Source organism: Oncorhynchus mykiss, chromosome 26 (assembly GCF_057628025.1).
Source record: "Oncorhynchus mykiss isolate SJ-2025 chromosome 26, ASM5762802v1, whole genome shotgun sequence".
Taxonomy (NCBI): Eukaryota; Metazoa; Chordata; class Actinopteri; order Salmoniformes; family Salmonidae; genus Oncorhynchus; species Oncorhynchus mykiss.
The window spans coordinates 31,369,260-31,395,621 of record NC_143047.1 but is presented as its reverse complement, the minus strand read 5'-3'; the positions used below and the strand labels follow the sequence as shown (position 1 = coordinate 31,395,621).

General features: G+C 39.2%; 1 protein-coding gene across 1 annotated transcript in view; it reads right to left on the bottom strand.

Annotated features, from left to right (window-relative positions):
• Positions 1-26,362, bottom strand: part of LOC118965045 (protein FAM227B-like) — a 105,230-nt gene that overhangs the window by 68,631 nt on the left and 10,237 nt on the right. The window lies entirely within an intron of this gene.

Here is a 26,362-nt window from a genome sequence, read left to right as displayed (position 1 = left end):
GGAGAATAGGACTGAAAGAGGAGGAGAAGACTGAAAGAGGAGGAGAGGAGAATAAAACTGAAAGAGAAGGAGAGCAGGAGAGGACTGAAAGAGGAGAGGGGATAAATGGGGTTTTAAAGGAGGAGAAGGGAGGATTGGCCTGAGAGCTGAGACGACTGAGAGAGCAGAAAAGACAGAACAGAAAGGACTGAAGCTGTGACGTCTGGATGAAGAGACCCATGTTGGGATTCTTGGACGTTGTGACGGCTGAGCTGCAGATTTTTGTTGTATAATTTAATATAATCTACCACTTCAGTCACGTCACATTAGCTGTGAAACACAGAGAAAATACAACTACTCATCATGATCAACAACGCCACTCTCCTGGGCGGTACAATGTAAATAAGTTCTGTAGTTACTTATCCTTTCATGTGCCAAGGTTTTTAGTGTAAAACTGATGCACGGTCCTCCTCAGTAGTGCAAATGTTAAATGTCCAATGCAGCTGTTCTGAGTAACAATTAAGTACCTTACTGTGATTGATTTCAATAAAAATTGTGAAAAAGAAACAACACTTCCTTCTTAGCAAAGAGCAAGTTTCTCAAGCAAGAATTTAGCTAGGACAGTAGTGGTCTGAGTGGGGAGGGGAAAACTGAAAACCAACTGTTTGGCAGAGAGATATGAAACCCTTCTTTCTTATTGGTGATGTCAACAGGCAGGCCAAAACTCCATCCCACCAAAACAGACTGAAATGTCATGCAGTTTTCTCACACAGCTCTTACACTAAAAGGGAATTATCATCATTTTCACAATTTCACAGTATTATTCCAACCTCACTATGTGGAAATATATATAAAACAACAGGTAGTGGTCAATAATACTAACAATATCCTTGATTTGGATGAAGTCAAGCAGTTTTGCATTTTGGGATAAATGCAATACAGGAAAAGGGATGTTTGAGAACCTTTATAATAAAACTGTTCCTACTGACTGAATTCTCCTGGCAATGTCAAAATGTAATGTCAAACCAAGTAAGCTGATCAGTCACTTACTTTACTCAAGAAAAGTATTATTATTAATAATAGTTGTACTATTATACTAGTTTGACTTCCCTTATTATAATGGCTAATAGTGTAATGAATATAGAAGTAATACAATACAGTTGGTATTTACCTGGAATTTGCAAAAACAAACAGCTGGTTATAATTTGTATTATTATGGGTGGTTCGAGCCCTGAATGCTGACTGTCTGAGAAACGTGGTATATCACCGGTATGACAAAACGTCTTTTTACTGCTCTAATTCCATTGGTAACCAGATCATAATAGCAACAAGGCACCTCAGGGGTTTGTGGTATATGGCCAATATACCACGGTGTTGCTTCATGCATAACAGCCCTCAGCCGTGGCCATATACCACACCCCCTCGGGACTTATTGCTTCATTATAGACTACTTAATCAATCAAGAAAATTGTAAACGATGTGATATCAAATGGCACCTATTGTAGTGCTCCATGTTTCATTTCATCACAAACATTCTAAGAGCTAGTAACTGAGTAATAATTATATGTTTCCATGTAATGTTACAGATCTAGTAACTGAGTAATAATGATTTGTTTCCATGTAATGTTACAGAGCTAGTAACTGAGTAATAATTATTTGTTTCCATGTAATGTTACAGATCTAGTAACTGAGTAATAATGATTTGTTTCTATGTAATGTTACAGAGCTAGTAACTGAGTAATAATTATATGTTTCCATGTAATGTTACAGAGCTAGTAACTGAGTAATAATTATTTGTTTCCATGTAATGTTACAGAGCTAGTTACTGAGTAATAATTATATGTTTCCATGTAATGTTACAGAGCTAGTAACTGAGTAATAATTATTTGTTTCCATGTAATGTAAGTAAATTGCAGGTAGAAAGCAGACGGTAAAATAAAGTGTAACTAAACATAGTACAATAAGCAAACAGTTCCATATACATATTAACAGGTATTAACTGTCAGCAGAGAACAACCAAAGCAAAAACTCAGTTGGCTTGACGTTGGATCAATGTAAAGACAGACAGCAAGCTGGACTTGTCTTTTCACTGTACAAGTGTTCAAAGCATACCATATATATATATACATATATACATATATATATATATATATATATACATACACACATACATACAGTATATTGATAAATATATATGTACGAACTAAAATACATATGTAATTACATGTGACAGCTGCTCATTGACTCCCAATTAATTTACTAAGGTTTGATAATGACTGTGTACCAAATGGCACTGTATTTCCTACATATATAAAATAATGTACTTTGTGGGATAAATAAAGTATTTTTAATGTAATAAAAAGTAGTGCACTATTTAGGGAATAGGGTGCCATGTGGGACGCAGATTTAACAATGCAAGAGTGTACCGCTGATGATGCTGATGAAGTTAGCAATGATATCTGGATTAAAGTACAGAGACCAGAACACACAGCGTGTTAAATGTGTATGTTATACAGTATGCCTTGATCTTCCTCCACTATAATTAATGATTATATCAATTGTTAGCGTTGATCTCTGTTATGCACCTGACGTGTTAAATGGTATTTTTTTTAACTTTGAGATGAGGGTTGTATCCTACCTAGCACTCTATTCTACATATAGTGCACTACTTTTGACTGGAGCCCTATGGGCCCTGGTTAATTAAAAGTAGTGCACTACTCAGACAATAGGGTGCCATTTGGGACGTATTCAGGCTTTTTTTCTGTTGAGACATTCCATGTTCTGCCAGATACCACAACGCTTTACTACAGTATTGTTGGTCTCACTAAGGAACTGAAGTGAACTGCAGCAACATACCAGAGGCTTCATTTAACCACTTCATTCCTTTCATCTCTTCTGTTTTGGGATGTTCCTGAAGCACATCACATATACCGTATTCGTCATCTCACGACCTACAGAAAGACCTTTAAATAACCTTTTAACAACCTTTTAAAGACGTTCACTCTGTCTGCACAGTTACAACTAAACTGCAAAATCTCCATACTGGCCTATAACTTTTGTCCATTGTTGTAAGTTATTATTTGTGTTATTTATATAAAAACCAAAGATGAGTTATTATGGGGTGTTTGGAGTGTAAATTATTTATTTTTTAAGATGTGTTTTTCTGCAGCATCTTTGGGGACATAAACCATGCTCTCATTCTGCCACACCCATAATCCTCGCTGGCCAGGAGTGTGAGCAGAGGATTCGGTTTGAACCAGAGAAACCACAACCTATCACCTGCCAACAACACATTTGAGGAACAGCAAAATACAAGACATTCAGAGAATAACTGAACGGCAAAATACAAGACATTCAGAGAATAACTGAACAGCAAACTACAAGACATTCTAGGAATAACTGAACAGCAAAATACAAGACATTCTAGGAATAACTGAACGTCAAAATACAAGATATTCTAGGAATAACTGAACGGCAAAATACAAGACATTCAGAGAATAACTGAACGTCAAAATACAAGACATTCAGAGAATAACTGAGCAGCAAAATACAAGACATTCTAGGAATAACTGAACGTCAAAATACAAGACATTCTAGGAATAACTGAACGTCAAAATACAAGACATTCTAGGAATAACTGAACGTCAAAATACAAGATATTCTAGGAATAACTGAACGGCAAAATACAAGACATTCTAGGAATAACTGAATGTCAAAATACAAGACATTCTAGGAATAACTGAACGGCAAAATACAAGAGATTCTAGGAATAACTGAACGGCAAAATACAAGACATTCTAGGAATAACTGAACGTCAAAATACAAGACATTCTAGGAATAACTGAACGTCAAAATACAAGACATTCTAGGAATAACTGAACGTCAAAATACAAGACATTCTAGGAATAACTGAACAGCAAAATACAAGACATTCAGAGAATAACTGAACAGCAAAATACAAGACATTCTAGGAATAACTGAACGGAAAAATAGAAGACATTCTAGGAATAACTGAACAGCAACATACAAGACATTCAGAGAATAACTGGACAGCAAAATACAAGACATTCAGAGAATAACTGAACAGCAAAATACAAGACATTCTAGGAATAACTGAACGGAAAAATAGAAGACATTCAGAGAATAACTGAACAGCAAAATACAAGACATTCTAGGAATAACTGAACAGCAAAATACAAGACATTCTAGGAATAACTGAGCAGCAAAATACAAGACATTCAGAGAATAACTGAACAGCAAAATACAAGACATTCAGAGAATAACTGAACAGCAAAATACAAGACATTCTAGGAATAACTGAACGGCAAAATACAAGACATTCAGAGAATAACTGAGCAGCAAAATACAAGACATTCTAGGAATAACTGAACAGCAAAATACAAGACATTCTAGGAATAACTGAACAGCAAAATACAAGACATTCAGAGAATAACTGAACAGCAAAATACAAGACATTCAGAGAATAACTGAACAACAAAATACAAGACATTCTAGGAATAACTGAACAGCAAAATACAAGACATTCTAGGAATAACTGAGCAGCAAAATACAAGACATTCTAGGAATAACTGAATGGAAAAATACAAGACATTCTAGGAATAACTGAACGTCAAAATACAAGACATTCTAGGAATAACTGAACGTCAAAATACAAGACATTCTAGGAATAACTGAACGGCAAAATACAAGATATTCTAGGAATAACTGAACGTCAAAATACAAGACATTCAGAGAATAACTGAACGTCAAAATACAAGACATTCTAGGAATAACTGAACGTCAAAATACAAGACATTCTAGGAATAACTGAACAGCAAAATACAAGACATTCTAGGAATAACTGAACGTCAAAATACAAGACATTCAGAGAATAACTGAACGTCAAAATACAAGACATTCTAGGAATAACTGAACGTCAAAATACAAGACATTCTAGGAATAACTGAACAGCAAAATACAAGAGATTCAGAGAATAACTGAACGTCAAAATACAAGACATTCTAGGAATAACTGAACAACAAAATACAAGACATTCTAGGAATAACTGAACGTCAAAATACAAGACATTCTAGGAATAACTGAACGTCAAAATACAAGACATTCAGAGAATAACTGAGCAGCAAAATACAAGACATTCTAGGAATAACTGAACGTCAAAATACAAGAGATTCAGAGAATAACTGAACGTCAAAATACAAGACATTCTAGGAATAACTGAACAGCAAAATACAAGACATTCTAGGAATAACTGAACAGCAAAATACAAGACATTCTAGGAATAACTCGTTAGGAATATCAAAAGGATCGGCTGTGCTGATGTCATATGGATAATAAACCAGCATATATCTGACAACTTAAGTGTTTTTATTTTAAACACAGACACAGATATACAGAATGGCATACGGTTCCTCCATCATACTATGTTCTATAACAGCGATGCTAATGACTCTGTTAAAATCCGGAATATGGTTCTCGGTAAAGATGGAACACGAGAGGTGGGGAGTGTGTTATGTACCTCCATTGAAATTGATTTGCAAAGTTGGATCAAAATTGGTGTCATACTGCCTTAGATGTGGTGGTAGGAAGATGATTTTAAAATTGAGCATTAATCAATGCCTCATGTACCATAACAATGTTTTATACCTTATATCATATATCATATAACAACAGCATACAGTATTATTGGATTGTGGGTTTACCTGTTAAACCCTAACAAGAGACAAGTATCATTGCCTGGTGATCCTCTAAGATATTGTAGGATCTTACAGCATCTTCTAGGATCTCGAAATATATTTTCAGGATGTGAGCTTGGCTGGGATCTCCAAAACATATTCAGAGATGGTGAGTCAAGCCCCCTACAGATCAATATATCATTCTAACAACACCTTCCTTTAGTCTCTTAATACTGACGACCTAAAAAGAACAACCTGCAGTTGATCACAGTTTAAAGGTCTGTTGCAGGCCAGGGTCCTTCAGACTGCAGACGCTAATAAAACGCTCTGTCTCACTGCGTTGGACTTCTCTCCAGAGATGTTAACCACACTACTTCCCATCTTATATGACTAAAGGACTAGATCATCAAATCTGCTGTCCTTTGTCCCAACAATATTAAATACACACTGGGAAGATACATATGGGAAAAGTTGAATTTAGATAAGGGTCCAGCAGGGAGATGCATGAGACACATGAATGACGTGATCCCTAGTCTGATAAGGTCAGGATAACAGTCCTGGATACATCTCTTCATTTGATGCAGCAGTGGATACAAATATGTCAACAGACGGAACACATGTTGTAGTAACTCATAAATGTATATTGTATTGAGTGAAATCTGAGAGCTTTCAGATTGAGGGGAGAGTGTATTGGCAGGCGGCCACAAACACACACACACACACACACACACACACACACACACACACACACACACACACACACACACACACACACACACACACAGATAGATGAGAGCTGTACCTTCTGTTGGGGTTCACATCTGGCTCTGAGCAGTTCTGACAGATAAAGAGTCAAGTTGAGAGAGCAAACCCCAGAATTAGGTTGACCTAAACAAAGTCTGAGCAAGGTGAAGGCTTCTGCCAAGTCACGCAAAGTTAGTCTTAGCAGATAATTTGTAACATGTTCAAAATGTAAACACATTTCTAACTCAAGGCTGTGGATTCCCAAAAGGCTGTGGAGGAGACTGCAGCCAACAGGAGCTAACTGGGTTGTAGAGAAGAGAGCTGGGTCTGCTAAGAACATAGAGGAAAGAGCTGGCTAGGCCTGCTAGGAACATAGAGGAAAGAGGAGAGAGCTGGCTAGGCCTGCTAGGAGCATAGAGGAGAAGGCTGGCTAGGCCTGCTAGGAACATAGAGGAAAGAGGAGAGAGCTGTCTAGGCCTGCTAGGAGCATAGAGGAAAGAGGAGAGAGCTGGTAGGAACATAGAGGAAAGAGGAGAGAGCTGGCTAGGCCTGCTAGGAGCATAGAGGAGAAGGCTGGCTAGGCCTGCTAGGAACATAGAGGAGAGAGGAGAGAGCTGGCTAGGCCTGCTATGAACATAGAGGAAAGAGCTGACTAGGCCTGCTAGGAACATAAAGGAGAGAAAAGAGAGCTGGCTAGGCCTGCTAGGAGCATAGAGGAAAAAGCTGGCTAGGCCTGCTAGGAACATAGAGGAGAGAGCTGGCTAGGCCTGCTAGGAACATATAGGAGAGAGCTGGCTAAGCCTGCTAGGAACATAGAGGAGAGAGGAGAGCTGGCTAGGCCTGCTAGGAACATAGAGGAGAGAGGAGAGCTGGCTAGGCCTGCTAGGAACATAGAGGAGAGAGGAGAGCTGGCTAGGCCTGCTAGGAACATAGAGGAGAGAGGAGAGAGCTGGCTAGGCCTGCTAGGAACATAGAGGAGAGAGCTGGCTAGGCCTGCTAGGAACATAGAGGAGAGAGGAGTGAGCTGGCTAGGCCTGCTAGGAACATAGAGGAAAAAGGAGAGAGCTGGCTAGGCCTGCTAGGAACATAGAGGAGAGAGGAGTGAGCTGCTAGGAGCATATAGGATAGAGAAATAGCCAGGCCTGCTACAAACATAGAGGAGAGAGATAACTGGAGGTTAGGCTTGCTGGTTAGGAAAATAAAGGAGAGAGGAGACGATATCGTCCCTCTAATCACTCTGACAATGCAATTCTATTCGAAAATCTAATCAAACATTTAATGAGAGCCCATGTGCTCATGTTGAGCAACTTTTCTATAGGCTATGCAATTGCATGAGAAAACAGTTATGATGGCCTCTATTAGAAATCTGATCCCATCAGCTTTCTATAGGCTAGGCCTACTATATTTATTTCTCAACGTTCCTAATATTAAGCACATTGCTTCTCTTTACAACAGGAGTATAGCCTACCTGGCTGGCATGAAAATGAACCACGGGAAAACCGTCCTCCATTCACTATTTAAGTGCATTGAGACAGGTGCATGATAATGGTCCATTCTAAATTTAAACAAATATCACAAATATATTATTTAGTAAACGTAAAAACAATATTAAATTAAGAATAGTGTAATGGGTGACAAAAATCACTTGTGAATGATATATTATCAATAGTAAATGATGCCCAGCTTGTGAGCAGTAAGACAAGAAACACGTTATGCCTTTTTTTGTGACTTTTTAAAATCATAGTCACACACCTCATGTAGCCTAGACCATAGGCCTATATGTTTTGATAAGGTTTGCATCACAACTAAAGTGGCTACATAACTTCTTACAATGAAGCACATTAATCCACTTTACAACCGGTGTAGAGCCTAACTGGCATACAACCGGTGTAGAGCCTAACTAGCATACAACCGGTGTAGAGCCTAACTAGCATACAACCGGTGTAGAGCCTAACTAGCATACAACCGGTGTAGAGCCTAACTAGCATACAACCGGTGTAGAGCCTAACTGGCATACAACCGGTGTAGAGCCTAACTGGCATACAACCGGTGTAGAGCCTAACTAGCATACAACCGGTGTAGAGCCTAACTAGCATACAACCGGTGTAGAGCCTAACTAGCATACAACCGGTGTAGAGCCTAACTAGCATACAACCGGTGTAGAGCCTAACTGGCATACAACCGGTGTAGAGCCTAACTGGCATACAACCGGTGTAGAGCCTAACTAGCATACAACCGGATGTAGAGCCTATCTGGCATACAACCGGTGTAGAGCCTAACTAGCATACAACCGGTGTAGAGCCTAACTAGCATACAACCGGTGTAGAGCCTAACTGGCATACAACCGGTGTAGAGCCTAACTAGCATACAACCGGTGTAGAGCCTAACTGGCATACAACCGGTGTAGAGCCTAACTGGCATACAACCGGTGTAGAGCCTAACTAGCATACAACCGGTGTAGAGCCTAACTGGCATACAACCGGTGTAGAGCCTAACTGGCATACAACCGGTGTAGAGCCTAACTGGCATACAACCGGTGTAGAACCTAACTGGCATACAACCGGTGTAGAGCCTAACTGGCATACAACCGGTGTAGAGCCTAACTGGCATACAACCGGTGTAGAGCCTAACTGGCATACATAGGCGGCATACATCTGTAGGGAGTCAAACATGTATCCCAAACATTCCAAGACGATCACCTCTCCTGCCCTTTTGCTTGGCTGTACAAATAGAAACCATACACATATTAGGGGTAGTCCAGTCTCTTTTATTCCAGTTTGTTGTATATTATGTTTGTCCTGTGGTCTGCAACCAAAAGGCCTAAAGAGCATCACCAAAACAAGATGGAACCTGAGACAGGCAGAACAGTAGTCTGAGTGGTCTCAATACTATATGTATGGTCCACTATTATTCAACAATACTGTGAATGTGGATAATGAAAAGGATAACCCTCAGTCAATCTGAAACAACAGGTCAGTAGACTTAGCCTAAACCCTCAGTCAATCTGAAACAACAGGTCAGTAGACTTAGCCTAAACCCTCAGTCAATCTGAAACAACAGGTCAGTAGACTTAGCCTAAACCCTCAGTCAATCTGAAACAACAGGTCAGTAGACTTAGCCTAAACCCTCAGTCAATCTGAAACAACAGGTCAGTAGACTTAGCCTAAACCCTCAGTCAATCTAAAACAACAGGTCAGTAGACTTAGCCTAAACCCTCAGTCAATCTGAAACAACAGGTCAGTAGACTTAGCCTAAACCCTCAGTCAATCTGAAACAACAGGTCAGTAGACTTAGCCTAAACCCTCAGTCAATCTAAAACAACAGGTCAGTAGGTTTAGTCTAATCCCAAACGGCACCAAATTCCCCATATAGTGCACTACTTTTGACCAAGGAGAATAGGATGCCATTTGGGATGCAGACCGAGTCAGAGTGGCATGAACCCTGGTGATGAGTGGAATCAGCTACAGTAACATCAGCAACATCAGTGTTGCACAGCAGCAAACGCTCCACTTGTTAAAGTAATGTGAGGAACGATCTACTATGATCCAGAGTCACACTTTAAGCACAGCGGACGGCAGTAGGCCCTGCATGCATTTGTTGCGAAGCAGGAACAAATGAGACAACATGTGTGCTTAATGCCAACAGCATGTGTGGAGGGAAGGGTAGGGGTGAGAGGGGAAACAAGGGGAGACAAGGGAAAGGCAGGAGGGTGTAGGGGGTTCCAGGGGGAGACTCGGGGAAGGTAGTGGAGGGGGAGACCCAGGGAGGCCCTGGCAGCAGCTGAACTTGATACATTTGAACCTTGTTTCCCCCGGAGAGTCTGGAGTGTTTGGAAGCTTAGCACGGAACCCCCAGAACCCCACAACACTTTCAAACAGCACTAACATTACACACTCTCCTGTCTAGTGACAAATCTAAACCACAGAGAGCAATAATCAGTTACAGACACACACACACACACACACACACACACACACACACACAGTATAAATCCATGTCTGAGAGTTATGAGCGCAAGCTACAAACTAAGATCAACACAAGATTGTGAGAATAAAAGTTAATGAATTTCAAATCCTACTTTCTGGTAAGTATTAAGTTATGTCCGTCCTCTAAAGCTGTCCATAGTGCAGTGATGGTTTGCTGTGTGCCAACACTCAGCGAGGCCACGGCACCACGGTCAGGATGACTGGACAGTTTAACGTCTAACTATCAAGTCATGCATTCACTACATCACAGCGTTATGTGACAGAATAGATTTAGCCTAAACCCTCAGTCAGTCTGAAACAACAGGTCAGTAGATGTGAATCTGAAACAACAGGTCAGTAGATGTGAATCTGAAACAACAGGTCAGTAGATGTGAATCTGAAACAACAGGTCAGTAGATGTGAATCTGAAACAACAGGTCAGTAGATGTGAATCTGAAACAACAGGTCAGTAGATGTGAATCTGAAACAACAGGTCAGTAGATGTGAATCTGAAACAACAGGTCAGTAGATGTGAATCTGAAACAACAGGTCAGTAGATGTAAACCCTCAGTAAATCTGAAACAACAGGTCAGTAGATGTAAACACTCTGTGAATCTGAAACAACAGGTCAGTAGATGTAAACCCTCAGTAAATCTGAAACAACAGGTCAGTAGATGTAAACCCTCCATGAATCTGAAACAACAGGTCAGTAGATGTGAATCTGAAACAACAGGTCAGTAGATGTGAATCTGAAACAACAGGTCAGTAGATGTGAATCTGAAACAACAGGTCAGTAGATGTAAACCCTCAGTAAATCTGAAACAACAGGTCAGTAGATGTAAACCCTCAGTAAATCTGAAACAACAGGTCAGTAGATATAAACCCTCCGTGAATCTGAAACAACAGGTCAGTAGATGTGAATCTGAAACAACAGGTCAGTAGATGTAAACCCTCAGTAAATCTGAAACAACAGGTCAGTAGATGTAAACTCTCAGTAAATCTGAAACAACAGGTCAGTAGATGTAAACCCTCAGTAAATCTGAAACAACAGGTCAGCAGATGTAAATCTGAAACAACAGGTCAGTAGATGTAAACCCTCCGTGAATCTGAAACAACAGGTCAGTAGATGTAAATCTGAAACAACAGCTCAGTAGATATAAACCCTCCGTGAATCTGAAACAACAGGTCAGTAGATGTAAACCCTCCGTGAATCTGAAACAACAGGTCAGTAGATGTGAATCTGAAACAACAGGTCAGTAGATGTAAACTCTCAGTAAATCTGAAACAACAGGTCAGTAGATGTGAATCTGAAACAACAGGTCAGTAGATGTAAACTCTCAGTAAATCTGAAACAACAGGTCAGTAGATGTGAATCTGAAACAACAGGTCAGTAGATGTAAACTCTCAGTAAATCTGAAACAACAGGTCAGTAGATGTGAATCTGAAACAACAGGTCAGTAGATGTAAACTCTCAGTAAATCTGAAACAACAGGTCAGTAGATGTAAACCCTCAGTAAATCTGAAACAACAGGTCAGTAGACGTAAACTCTCAGTAAATCTGAAACAACAGGTCAGTAGATGTAAACCCTCAGTAAATCTGAAACAACAGGTCAGTAGATGTGAATCTGAAACAACAGGTCAGTAGATGTAAACCCTCCATGAATCTGAAACAACAGGTCAGTAGAGGTAAACCCTCAGTAAATCTGAAACAACAGGTCAGTAGATGTAAACTCTCAGTAAATCTGAAACAACAGGTCAGTAGATGTAAACCCTCAGTAAATCTGAAACAACAGGTCAGTAGATGTAAACTCTCAGTAAATCTGAAACAACAGGTCAGTAGATGTAAACCCTCCGTGAATCTGAAACAACAGGTCAGTAGATGTGAATCTGAAACAACAGGTCAGTAGATGTAAACCGTCAGTAAATCTGAAACAACAGCTCAGTAGATATAAACCCTCCGTGAATCTGAAACAACAGGTCAGTAGATGTAAACCCTCCGTGAATCTGAAACAACAGGTCAGTAGATGTGAATCTGAAACAACAGGTCAGTAGATGTAAACTCTCAGTAAATCTGAAACAACAGGTCAGTAGATGTAAACCCTCAGTAAATCTGAAACAACAGGTCAGTAGATGTAAACCCTCAGTAAATCTGAAACAACAAGTCAGTAGACGTAAACTCTCAGTAAATCTGAAACAACAGGTCAGTAGATGTAAACCCTCAGTAAATCTGAAACAACAGGTCAGTAGATGTGAATCTGAAACAACAGGTCAGTAGATGTAAACCCTCCATGAATCTGAAACAACAGGTCAGTAGATGTGAATATGAAACAACAGGTCAGTAGATGTGAATCTGAAACAACAGGTCAGTAGAGGTAAACCCTCAGTAAATCTGAAACAACAGGTCAGTAGATGTAAACTCTCAGTAAATCTGAAACAACAGGTCAGTAGATGTAAACCCTCAGTAAATCTGAAACAACAGGTCAGTAGATGTAAACTCTCAGTAAATCTGAAACAACAGGTCAGTAGATGTAAACCCTCCGTGAATCTGAAACAACAGGTCAGTAGATGTGAATCTGAAACAACAGGTCAGTAGATGTAAACCGTCAGTAAATCTGAAACAACAGCTCAGTAGATATAAACCCTCCGTGAATCTGAAACAACAGGTCAGTAGATGTAAACCCTCCGTGAATCTGAAACAACAGGTCAGTAGATGTAAACTCTCAGTAAATCTGAAACAACAGGTCAGTAGATGTAAACTCTCAGTAAATCTGAAACAACAGGTCAGTAGATGTAAACCCTCAGTAAATCTGAAACAACAGGTCAGTAGACGTAAACTCTCAGTAAATCTGAAACAACAGGTCAGTAGATGTAAACCCTCAGTAAATCTGAAACAACAGGTCAGTAGATGTGAATCTGAAACAACAGGTCAGTAGATGTAAACCCTCCATGAATCTGAAACAACAGGTCAGTAGATGTGAATATGAAACAACAGGTCAGTAGATGTGAATCTGAAACAACAGGTCAGTAGAGGTAAACCCTCAGTAAATCTGAAACAACAGGTCAGTAGATGTAAACTCTCAGTAAATCTGAAACAACAGGTCAGTAGATGTAAACCCTCAGTAAATCTGAAACAACAGGTCAGTAGATGTAAACTCTCAGTAAATCTGAAACAACAGGTCAGTAGATGTAAACCCTCCGTGAATCTGAAACAACAGGTCAGTAGATGTGAATCTGAAACAACAGGTCAGTAGATGTAAACCGTCAGTAAATCTGAAACAACAGTTCAGTAGATGTAAACTCTCAGTAAATCTGAAATAACAGGTCAGTAGATGTAAACCCTCCGTGAATCTGAAACAACAGGTCAGTAGATGTAAACCCTCAGTAAATCTGAAACAACAGGTCAGTAGATGTAAACCCTCAGTAAATCTGAAACAACAGGTCAGTAGATGTAAACTCTCAGTAAATCTGAAACAACAGGTCAGTAGATGTGAATCTGAAACAACAGGTCAGTAGATGTGAATCTGAAACAACAGGTCAGTAGATGTGAATCTGAAACAACAGGTCAGTAGATGTGAATCTGAAACAACAGGTCAGTAGATGTGAATCTGAAACAACAGGTCAGTAGATGTGAATCTGAAACAACAGGTCAGTAGATGTGAATCTGAAACAACAGGTCAGTAGATGTGAATCTGAAACAACAGGTCAGTAGATGTAAACTCTCAGTAAATCTGAAACAACAGGTCAGTAGATGTAAACTCTCAGTAAATCTGAAACAACAGGTCAGTAGATGTAAACCCTCCGTGAATCTGAAACAACAGGTCAGTAGATGTGAATCTGAAACAACAGGTCAGTAGATGTAAACCCTCAGTAAATCTGAAACAACAGTTCAGTAGATGTAAACTCTCAGTAAATCGGAAACAACAGGTCAGTAGATGTAAACCCTCAGTAAATCTGAAACAACAGGTCAGTAGATGTAAACTCTCAGTAAATCTGAAACAACAGGTCAGTAGATGTGAATCTGAAACAACAGGTCAGTAGATGTGAATCTGAAACAACAGGTCAGTAGATGTGAATCTGAAACAACAGGTCAGTAGATGTGAATCTGAAACAACTGGTCAGTAGATGTGAATCTGAAACAACAGGTCAGTAGATGTGAATCTGAAACAACAGGTCAGTAGATGTAAACCCTCAGTAAATCTGAAACAACAGGTCAGTAGATGTAAACACTCCGTGAATCTGAAACAACAGGTCAGTAGATGTAAACCCTCAGTAAATCTGAAACAACAGGTCAGTAGATGTAAACCCTCAGTAAATCTGAAACAACAGGTCAGTAGATGTAAACTCTCAGTAAATATGAAACAACAGGTCAGTAGATGTAAACCCTCAGTAAATCTGAAACAACAGGTCAGTAGATGTAAACCCTCAGTAAATCTGAAACAACAGGTCAGTAGATGTAAACCCTCCATGAATCTGAAACAACAGGTCAGTAGATGTGAATCTGAAACAACAGGTCAGTAGATGTGAATCTGAAACAACAGGTCAGTAGATGTAAACCCTCAGTAAATCTGAAACAACAGGTCAGTAGATGTAAACCCTCAGTAAATCTGAAACAACAGGTCAGTAGATGTAAACCCTCCGTGAATCTGAAACAACAGGTCAGTAGATGTGAATCTGAAACAACAGGTCAGTAGATGTAAACCCTCAGTAAATCTGAAACAACAGGTCAGTAGATGTAAACTCTCAGTAAATCTGAAACAACAGGTCAGTAGATGTAAACCCTCCGTGAATCTGAAACAACAGGTCAGTAGATGTAAACTCTCAGTAACTCTGAAACAACAGGTCAGTAGATGTAAACCCTCCGTGAATCTGAAACAACAGGTCAGTAGATGTGAATCTGAAACAACAGGTCAGTAGATGTGAATCTGAAACAACAGGTCAGTAGATGTGAATCTGAAACAACAGGTCAGTAGATGTAAACCCTCATTAAATCTGAAACAACAGGTCAGTAGATGTAAACCCTCAGTAAATCTGAAACAACAGGTCAGTAGATGTAAACCCTCCGTGAATCTGAAACAACAGGTCAGTAGATGTGAATCTGAAACAACAGGTCAGTAGATGTAAACCCTCAGTAAATCTGAAACAACAGGTCAGTAGATGTAAACTCAGTAAATCTGAAACAACAGGTCAGTAGATGTAAACCCTCAGTAAATTTGAAACAACAGGTCAGTAGATGTAAACTCTCAGTAAATCTGAAACAACAGGTGTGAATAGATGTGAATCTGAAACAACAGGTCAGTAGATGTGAATCTGAAACAACAGGTCAGTAGATGTGAATCTGAAACAACAGGTCAGTAGATGTGAATCTGAAACAACAGGTCAGTAGATGTGAATCTGAAACAACAGGTCAGTAGATGTGAATCTGAAACAACAGGTCAGTAGATGTAAACCCTCAGTAAATCTGAAACAACAGGTCAGTAGATGTAAACCCTCCGTGAATCTGAAACAACAGGTCAGTAGATGTGAATCTGAAACAACAGGTCAGTAGATGTAAACCCTCAGTAAATCTGAAACAACAGGTCAGTAGATGTAAACTCTCAGTAAATCTGAAACAACAGGTCAGTAGATGTAAACCCTCAGTAAATCTGAAACAACAGGTCAGTAGATGTGAATCTGAAACAACAGGTCAGTAGATATGAATCTGAAACAACAGGTCAGTAGATGTGAATCTGAAACAACAGGTCAGTAGATGTAAACCCTCCGTGAATCTGAAACAACAGGTCAGTAGATGTGAATCTGAAACAACAGGTCAGTAGACGTAAACCCTCAGTAAATCTGAAACAACAGGTCAGTAGATGTAAACCCTCAGTAAATCTGAAACAACAGGTCAGTAGATGTGAATCTGAAACAACAGGTCAGTAGATGTAAACCCTCAGTAAATCTGAAACAACAGGTCAGTAGATGTAAACCCTCCATGAATCTGAAACAACAGGTCAGTAGATGTGAATCTGAAACAACAGGTCAGTAGATGTGAATCTGAAACAACAGGTCAGTAGATGTAAACCCTCAGTAAATCTGAAACAACAGGTCAGTAGATGTAAACCCTCAGTAAATCTGAAACAACAGGTCAGTAGATGTAAACTCTCAGTAAATCTGAAACAACAGGTCAGTAGATGTGAATCTGAAACAACAGGTCAGTAGATGTAAACCCTCAGTAAATCTGAAACAACAGGTCAGTAGATGTAAATCTGAAACAACAGGTCAGTAGATGTAAACCCTCAGTAAATCTGAAACAACAGGTCAGTAGATGTAAACTCTCAGTAAATCTGAAACAACAGGTCAGTAGATGTGAATCTGAAACAACAGGTCAGTAGATGTGAATCTGAAACAACAGGTCAGTAGATGTGAATCTGAAACAACAGGTCAGTAGATGTGAATCTGAAACAACAGGTCAGTAGATGTGAATCTGAAACAACAGGTCAGTAGATGTAAACTCTCAGTAAATCTGAAACAACAGGTCAGTAGATGTAAACCCTCAGTAAATCTGAAACAACAGGTCAGTAGATGTAAACCCTCAGTAAATCTGAAACAACAGGTCAGTAGATGTAAACCCTCCATGAATCTGAAACAACAGGTCAGTAGATGTGAATCTGAAACAACAGGTCAGTAGATGTGAATCTGAAACAACAGGTCAGTAGATGTAAACCCTCAGTAAATCTGAAACAACAGGTCAGTAGATGTAAACCCTCAGTAAATCTGAAACAACAGGTCAGTAGATGTAAACTCTCAGTAAATCTGAAACAACAGGTCAGTAGATGTGAATCTGAAACAACAGGTCAGTAGATGTAAACCCTCAGTAAATCTGAAACAACAGGTCAGTAGATGTAAATCTGAAACAACAGGTCAGTAGATGTAAACCCTCAGTAAATCTGAAACAACAGGTCAGTAGATGTAAACTCTCAGTAAATCTGAAACAACAGGTCAGTAGATGTGAATCTGAAACAACAGGTCAGTAGATGTGAATCTGAAACAACAGGTCAGTAGATGTGAATCTGAAACAACAGGTCAGTAGATGTGAATCTGAAACAACAGGTCAGTAGATGTAAACTCTCAGTAAATCTGAAACAACAGGTCAGTAGATGTGAATCTGAAACAACAGGTCAGTAGATGTAAACCCTCAGTAAATCTGAAACAACAGGTCAGTAGATGTAAACCCTCCATGAATCTGAAACAACAGGTCAGTAGATGTGAATCTGAAACAACAGGTCAGTAGATGTGAATCTGAAACAACAGGTCAGTAGATGTAAACCCTCAGTAAATCTGAAACAACAGGTCAGTAGATGTAAACCCTCAGTAAATCTGAAACAACAGGTCAGTAGATGTAAACACTCCGTGAATCTGAAACAACAGGTCAGTAGATGTAAACCCTCAGTAAATCTGAAACAACAGGTCAGTAGATGTAAACCCTCAGTAAATCTGAAACAACAGGTCAGTAGATGTAAACTCTCAGTAAATATGAAACAACAGGTCAGTAGATGTAAACCCTCAGTAAATCTGAAACAACAGGTCAGTAGATGTAAACCCTCAGTAAATCTGAAACAACAGGTCAGTAGATGTAAACCCTCCATGAATCTGAAACAACAGGTCAGTAGATGTGAATCTGAAACAACAGGTCAGTAGATGTGAATCTGAAACAACAGGTCAGTAGATGTAAACCCTCAGTAAATCTGAAACAACAGGTCAGTAGATGTAAACCCTCAGTAAATCTGAAACAACAGGTCAGTAGATGTAAACCCTCCGTGAATCTGAAACAACAGGTCAGTAGATGTGAATCTGAAACAACAGGTCAGTAGATGTAAACCCTCAGTAAATCTGAAACAACAGGTCAGTAGATGTAAACTCTCAGTAAATCTGAAACAACAGGTCAGTAGATGTAAACCCTCCGTGAATCTGAAACAACAGGTCAGTAGATGTAAACTCTCAGTAACTCTGAAACAACAGGTCAGTAGATGTAAACCCTCCGTGAATCTGAAACAACAGGTCAGTAGATGTGAATCTGAAACAACAGGTCAGTAGATGTGAATCTGAAACAACAGGTCAGTAGATGTGAATCTGAAACAACAGGTCAGTAGATGTAAACCCTCAGTAAATCTGAAACAACAGGTCAGTAGATGTAAACACTCCGTGAATCTGAAACAACAGGTCAGTAGATGTAAACCCTCAGTAAATCTGAAACAACAGGTCAGTAGATGTAAACCCTCAGTAAATCTGAAACAACAGGTCAGTAGATGTAAACTCTCAGTAAATATGAAACAACAGGTCAGTAGATGTAAACCCTCAGTAAATCTGAAACAACAGGTCAGTAGATGTAAACCCTCAGTAAATCTGAAACAACAGGTCAGTAGATGTAAACCCTCCATGAATCTGAAACAACAGGTCAGTAGATGTGAATCTGAAACAACAGGTCAGTAGATGTGAATCTGAAACAACAGGTCAGTAGATGTAAACCCTCAGTAAATCTGAAACAACAGGTCAGTAGATGTAAACCCTCAGTAAATCTGAAACAACAGGTCAGTAGATGTAAACCCTCCGTGAATCTGAAACAACAGGTCAGTAGATGTGAATCTGAAACAACAGGTCAGTAGATGTAAACCCTCAGTAAATCTGAAACAACAGGTCAGTAGATGTAAACTCTCAGTAAATCTGAAACAACAGGTCAGTAGATGTAAACCCTCCGTGAATCTGAAACAACAGGTCAGTAGATGTAAACTCTCAGTAACTCTGAAACAACAGGTCAGTAGATGTAAACCCTCCGTTAATCTGAAACAACAGGTCAGTAGATGTGAATCTGAAACAACAGGTCAGTAGATGTGAATCTGAAACAACAGGTCAGTAGATGTGAATCTGAAACAACAGGTCAGTAGATGTAAACCCTCATTAAATCTGAAACAACAGGTCAGTAGATGTAAACCCTCAGTAAATCTGAAACAACAGGTCAGTAGATGTAAACCCTCCGTGAATCTGAAACAACAGGTCAGTAGATGTGAATCTGAAACAACAGGTCAGTAGATGTAAACCCTCAGTAAATCTGAAACAACAGGTCAGTAGATGTAAACTCAGTAAATCTGAAACAACAGGTCAGTAGATGTAAACCCTCAGTAAATTTGAAACAACAGGTCAGTAGATGTAAACTCTCAGTAAATCTGAAACAACAGGTGTGAATAGATGTGAATCTGAAACAACAGGTCAGTAGATGTGAATCTGAAACAACAGGTCAGTAGATGTGAATCTGAAACAACAGGTCAGTAGATGTGAATCTGAAACAACAGGTCAGTAGATGTGAATCTGAAACAACAGGTCAGTAGATGTGAATCTGAAACAACAGGTCAGTAGATGTAAACCCTCAGTAAATCTGAAACAACAGGTCAGTAGATGTAAACCCTCCGTGAATCTGAAACAACAGGTCAGTAGATGTGAATCTGAAACAACAGGTCAGTAGATGTAAACCCTCAGTAAATCTGAAACAACAGGTCAGTAGATGTAAACTCTCAGTAAATCTGAAACAACAGGTCAGTAGATGTAAACCCTCAGTAAATCTGAAACAACAGGTCAGTAGATGTGAATCTGAAACAACAGGTAAGTAGATGTAAACCCTCAGTAAATCTGAAACAACAGGTCAGTAGATGTAAACCCTCCATGAATCTGAAACAACAGGTCAGTAGATGTGAATCTGAAACAACAGGTCAGTAGATGTGAATCTGAAACAACAGGTCAGTAGATGTAAACCCTCAGTAAATCTGAAACAACAGGTCAGTAGATGTAAACCCTCAGTAAATCTGAAACAACAGGTCAGTAGATGTAAACTCTCAGTAAATCTGAAACAACAGGTCAGTAGATGTGAATCTGAAACAACAGGTCAGTAGATGTAAACCCTCAGTAAATCTGAAACAACAGGTCAGTAGATGTAAATCTGAAACAACAGGTCAGTAGATGTAAACCCTCAGTAAATCTGAAACAACAGGTCAGTAGATGTAAACTCTCAGTAAATCTGAAACAACAGGTCAGTAGATGTGAATCTGAAACAACAGGTCAGTAGATGTGAATCTGAAACAACAGGTCAGTAGATGTGAATCTGAAACAACAGGTCAGTAGATGTGAATCTGAAACAACAGGTCAGTAGATGTGAATCTGAAACAACAGGTCAGTAGATGTAAACTCTCAGTAAATCTGAAACAACAGGTCAGTAGATGTAAACCCTCAGTAAATCTGAAACAACAGGTCAGTAGATGTAAACCCTCAGTAAATCTGAAACAACAGGTCAGTAGATGTAAACCCTCCATGAATCTGAAACAACAGGTCAGTAGATGTGAATCTGAAACAACAGGTCAGTAGATGTGAATCTGAAACAACAGGTCAGTAGATGTAAACCCTCAGTAAATCTGAAACAACAGGTCAGTAGATGTAAACCCTCAGTAAATCTGAAACAACAGGTCAGTAGATGTAAACTCTCAGTAAATCTGAAACAACAGGTCAGTAGATGTGAATCTGAAACAACAGGTCAGTAGATGTAAACCCTCAGTAAATCTGAAACAACAGGTCAGTAGATGTAAATCTGAAACAACAGGTCAGTAGATGTAAACCCTCAGTAAATCTGAAACAACAGGTCAGTAGATGTAAACTCTCAGTAAATCTGAAACAACAGGTCAGTAGATGTGAATCTGAAACAACAGGTCAGTAGATGTGAATCTGAAACAACAGGTCAGTAGATGTGAATCTGAAACAACAGGTCAGTAGATGTGAATCTGAAACAACAGGTCAGTAGATGTGAATCTGAAACAACAGGTCAGTAGATGTAAACTCTCAGTAAATCTGAAACAACAGGTCAGTAGATGTGAATCTGAAACAACAGGTCAGTAGATGTAAACCCTCAGTAAATCTGAAACAACAGGTCAGTAGATGTAAACCCTCCATGAATCTGAAACAACAGGTCAGTAGATGTGAATCTGAAACAACAGGTCAGTAGATGTGAATCTGAAACAACAGGTCAGTAGATGTAAACCCTCAGTAAATCTGAAACAACAGGTCAGTAGATGTAAACCCTCAGTAAATCTGAAACAACAGGTCAGTAGATGTAAACACTCCGTGAATCTGAAACAACAGGTCAGTAGATGTAAACCCTCAGTAAATCTGAAACAACAGGTCAGTAGATGTAAACCCTCAGTAAATCTGAAACAACAGGTCAGTAGATGTAAACTCTCAGTAAATATGAAACAACAGGTCAGCAGATGTAAACACTCCGTGAATCTGAAACAACAGGTCAGTAGATGTAAACCCTCAGTAAATCTGAAACAACAGGTCAGTAGATGTAAACCCTCAGTAAATATGAAACAACAGGTCAGTAGATGTAAACCCTCAGTAAATCTGAAACAACAGGTCAGTAGATGTAAACCCTCAGTAAATCTGAAACAACAGGTCAGTAGATGTAAACCCTCCATGAATCTGAAACAACAGGTCAGTAGATGTGAATCTGAAACAACAGGTCAGTAGATGTAAACCCTCAGTAAATCTGAAACAACAGGTCAGTAGATGTAAACCCTCAGTAAATCTGAAACAACAGGTCAGTAGATGTAAACTCTCAGTAAATATGAAACAACAGGTCAGTAGATGTAAACCCTCAGTAAATCTGAAACAACAGGTCAGTAGATGTAAACCCTCCATGAATCTGAAACAACAGGTCAGTAGATGTGAATCTGAAACAACAGGTCAGTAGATGTGAATCTGAAACAACAGGTCAGTAGATGTAAACCCTCAGTAAATCTGAAACAACAGGTCAGTAGATGTAAACACTCCGTGAATCTGAAACAACAGGTCAGTAGATGTAAACCCTCAGTAAATCTGAAACAACAGGTCAGTAGATGTAAACCCTCAGTAAATCTGAAACAACAGGTCAGTAGATGTAAACTCTCAGTAAATATGAAACAACAGGTCAGTAGATGTAAACCCTCAGTAAATCTGAAACAACAGGTCAGTAGATGTAAACCCTCCATGAATCTGAAACAACAGGTCAGTAGATGTGAATCTGAAACAACAGGTCAGTAGATGTGAATCTGAAACAACAGGTCAGTAGATGTAAACCCTCAGTAAATCTGAAACAACAGGTCAGTAGATGTAAACCCTCAGTAAATCTGAAACAACAGGTCAGTAGATGTAAACCCTCCGTGAATCTGAAACAACAGGTCAGTAGATGTGAATCTGAAACAACAGGTCAGTAGATGTAAACCCTCAGTAAATCTGAAACAACAGGTCAGTAGATGTAAACTCTCAGTAAATCTGAAACAACAGGTCAGTAGATGTAAACCCTCCGTGAATCTGAAACAACAGGTCAGTAGATGTAAACTCTCAGTAACTCTGAAACAACAGGTCAGTAGATGTAAACCCTCCGTGAATCTGAAACAACAGGTCAGTAGATGTGAATCTGAAACAACAGGTCAGTAGATGTGAATCTGAAACAACAGGTCAGTAGATGTGAATCTGAAACAACAGGTCAGTAGATGTAAACCCTCATTAAATCTGAAACAACAGGTCAGTAGATGTAAACCCTCAGTAAATCTGAAACAACAGGTCAGTAGATGTAAACCCTCCGTGAATCTGAAACAACAGGTCAGTAGATGTGAATCTGAAACAACAGGTCAGTAGATGTAAACCCTCAGTAAATCTGAAACAACAGGTCAGTAGATGTAAACTCAGTAAATCTGAAACAACAGGTCAGTAGATGTAAACCCTCAGTAAATTTGAAACAACTGGTCAGTAGATGTAAACTCTCAGTAAATCTGAAACAACAGGTGTGAATAGATGTGAATCTGAAACAACAGGTCAGTAGATGTGAATCTGAAACAACAGGTCAGTAGATGTGAATCTGAAACAACAGGTCAGTAGATGTGAATCTGAAACAACAGGTCAGTAGATGTGAATCTGAAACAACAGGTCAGTAGATGTGAATCTGAAACAACAGGTCAGTAGATGTAAACCCTCAGTAAATCTGAAACAACAGGTCAGTAGATGTAAACCCTCCGTGAATCTGAAACAACAGGTCAGTAGATGTGAATCTGAAACAACAGGTCAGTAGATGTAAACCCTCAGTAAATCTGAAACAACAGGTCAGTAGATGTAAACTCTCAGTAAATCTGAAACAACAGGTCAGTAGATGTAAACCCTCAGTAAATCTGAAACAACAGGTCAGTAGATGTGAATCTGAAACAACAGGTCAGTAGATATGAATCTGAAACAACAGGTCAGTAGATGTGAATCTGAAACAACAGGTCAGTAGATGTAAACCCTCCGTGAATCTGAAACAACAGGTCAGTAGATGTGAATCTGAAACAACAGGTCAGTAGACGTAAACCCTCAGTAAATCTGAAACAACAGGTCAGTAGATGTAAACCCTCAGTAAATCTGAAACAACAGGTCAGTAGATGTGAATCTGAAACAACAGGTCAGTAGATGTAAACCCTCAGTAAATCTGAAACAACAGGTCAGTAGATGTAAACCCTCCATGAATCTGAAACAACAGGTCAGTAGATGTGAATCTGAAACAACAGGTCAGTAGATGTGAATCTGAAACAACAGGTCAGTAGATGTAAACCCTCAGTAAATCTGAAACAACAGGTCAGTAGATGTAAACCCTCAGTAAATCTGAAACAACAGGTCAGTAGATGTAAACTCTCAGTAAATCTGAAACAACAGGTCAGTAGATGTGAATCTGAAACAACAGGTCAGTAGATGTAAACCCTCAGTAAATCTGAAACAACAGGTCAGTAGATGTAAATCTGAAACAACAGGTCAGTAGATGTAAACCCTCAGTAAATCTGAAACAACAGGTCAGTAGATGTAAACTCTCAGTAAATCTGAAACAACAGGTCAGTAGATGTGAATCTGAAACAACAGGTCAGTAGATGTGAATCTGAAACAACAGGTCAGTAGATGTGAATCTGAAACAACAGGTCAGTAGATGTGAATCTGAAACAACAGGTCAGTAGATGTGAATCTGAAACAACAGGTCAGTAGATGTAAACTCTCAGTAAATCTGAAACAACAGGTCAGTAGATGTAAACCCTCAGTAAATCTGAAACAACAGGTCAGTAGATGTAAACCCTCAGTAAATCTGAAACAACAGGTCAGTAGATGTAAACCCTCCATGAATCTGAAACAACAGGTCAGTAGATGTGAATCTGAAACAACAGGTCAGTAGATGTGAATCTGAAACAACAGGTCAGTAGATGTAAACCCTCAGTAAATCTGAAACAACAGGTCAGTAGATGTAAACCCTCAGTAAATCTGAAACAACAGGTCAGTAGATGTAAACTCTCAGTAAATCTGAAACAACAGGTCAGTAGATGTGAATCTGAAACAACAGGTCAGTAGATGTAAACCCTCAGTAAATCTGAAACAACAGGTCAGTAGATGTAAATCTGAAACAACAGGTCAGTAGATGTAAACCCTCAGTAAATCTGAAACAACAGGTCAGTAGATGTAAACTCTCAGTAAATCTGAAACAACAGGTCAGTAGATGTGAATCTGAAACAACAGGTCAGTAGATGTGAATCTGAAACAACAGGTCAGTAGATGTGAATCTGAAACAACAGGTCAGTAGATGTGAATCTGAAACAACAGGTCAGTAGATGTGAATCTGAAACAACAGGTCAGTAGATGTAAACTCTCAGTAAATCTGAAACAACAGGTCAGTAGATGTGAATCTGAAACAACAGGTCAGTAGATGTAAACCCTCAGTAAATCTGAAACAACAGGTCAGTAGATGTAAACCCTCCATGAATCTGAAACAACAGGTCAGTAGATGTGAATCTGAAACAACAGGTCAGTAGATGTGAATCTGAAACAACAGGTCAGTAGATGTAAACCCTCAGTAAATCTGAAACAACAGGTCAGTAGATGTAAACCCTCAGTAAATCTGAAACAACAGGTCAGTAGATGTAAACACTCCGTGAATCTGAAACAACAGGTCAGTAGATGTAAACCCTCAGTACATCTGAAACAACAGGTCAGTAGATGTAAACCCTCAGTAAATCTGAAACAACAGGTCAGTAGATGTAAACTCTCAGTAAATATGAAACAACAGGTCAGTAGATGTAAACCCTCAGTAAATCTGAAACAACAGGTCAGTAGATGTAAACCCTCAGTAAATCTGAAACAACAGGTCAGTAGATGTAAACCCTCCATGAATCTGAAACAACAGGTCAGTAGATGTGAATCTGAAACAACAGGTCAGTAGATGTGAATCTGAAACAACAGGTCAGTAGATGTAAACCCTCAGTAAATCTGAAACAACAGGTCAGTAGATGTAAACCCTCAGTAAATCTGAAACAACAGGTCAGTAGATGTAAACCCTCCGTGAATCTGAAACAACAGGTCAGTAGATGTGAATCTGAAACAACAGGTCAGTAGATGTAAACCCTCAGTAAATCTGAAACAACAGGTCAGTAGATGTAAACTCTCAGTAAATCTGAAACAACAGGTCAGTAGATGTAAACCCTCCGTGAATCTGAAACAACAGGTCAGTAGATGTAAACTCTCAGTAACTCTGAAACAACAGGTCAGTAGATGTAAACCCTCCGTGAATCTGAAACAACAGGTCAGTAGATGTGAATCTGAAACAACAGGTCAGTAGATGTGAATCTGAAACAACAGGTCAGTAGATGTGAATCTGAAACAACAGGTCAGTAGATGTAAACCCTCATTAAATCTGAAACAACAGGTCAGTAGATGTAAACCCTCAGTAAATCTGAAACAACAGGTCAGTAGATGTAAACCCTCCGTGAATCTGAAACAACAGGTCAGTAGATGTGAATCTGAAACAACAGGTCAGTAGATGTAAACCCTCAGTAAATCTGAAACAACAGGTCAGTAGATGTAAACTCAGTAAATCTGAAACAACAGGTCAGTAGATGTAAACCCTCAGTAAATTTGAAA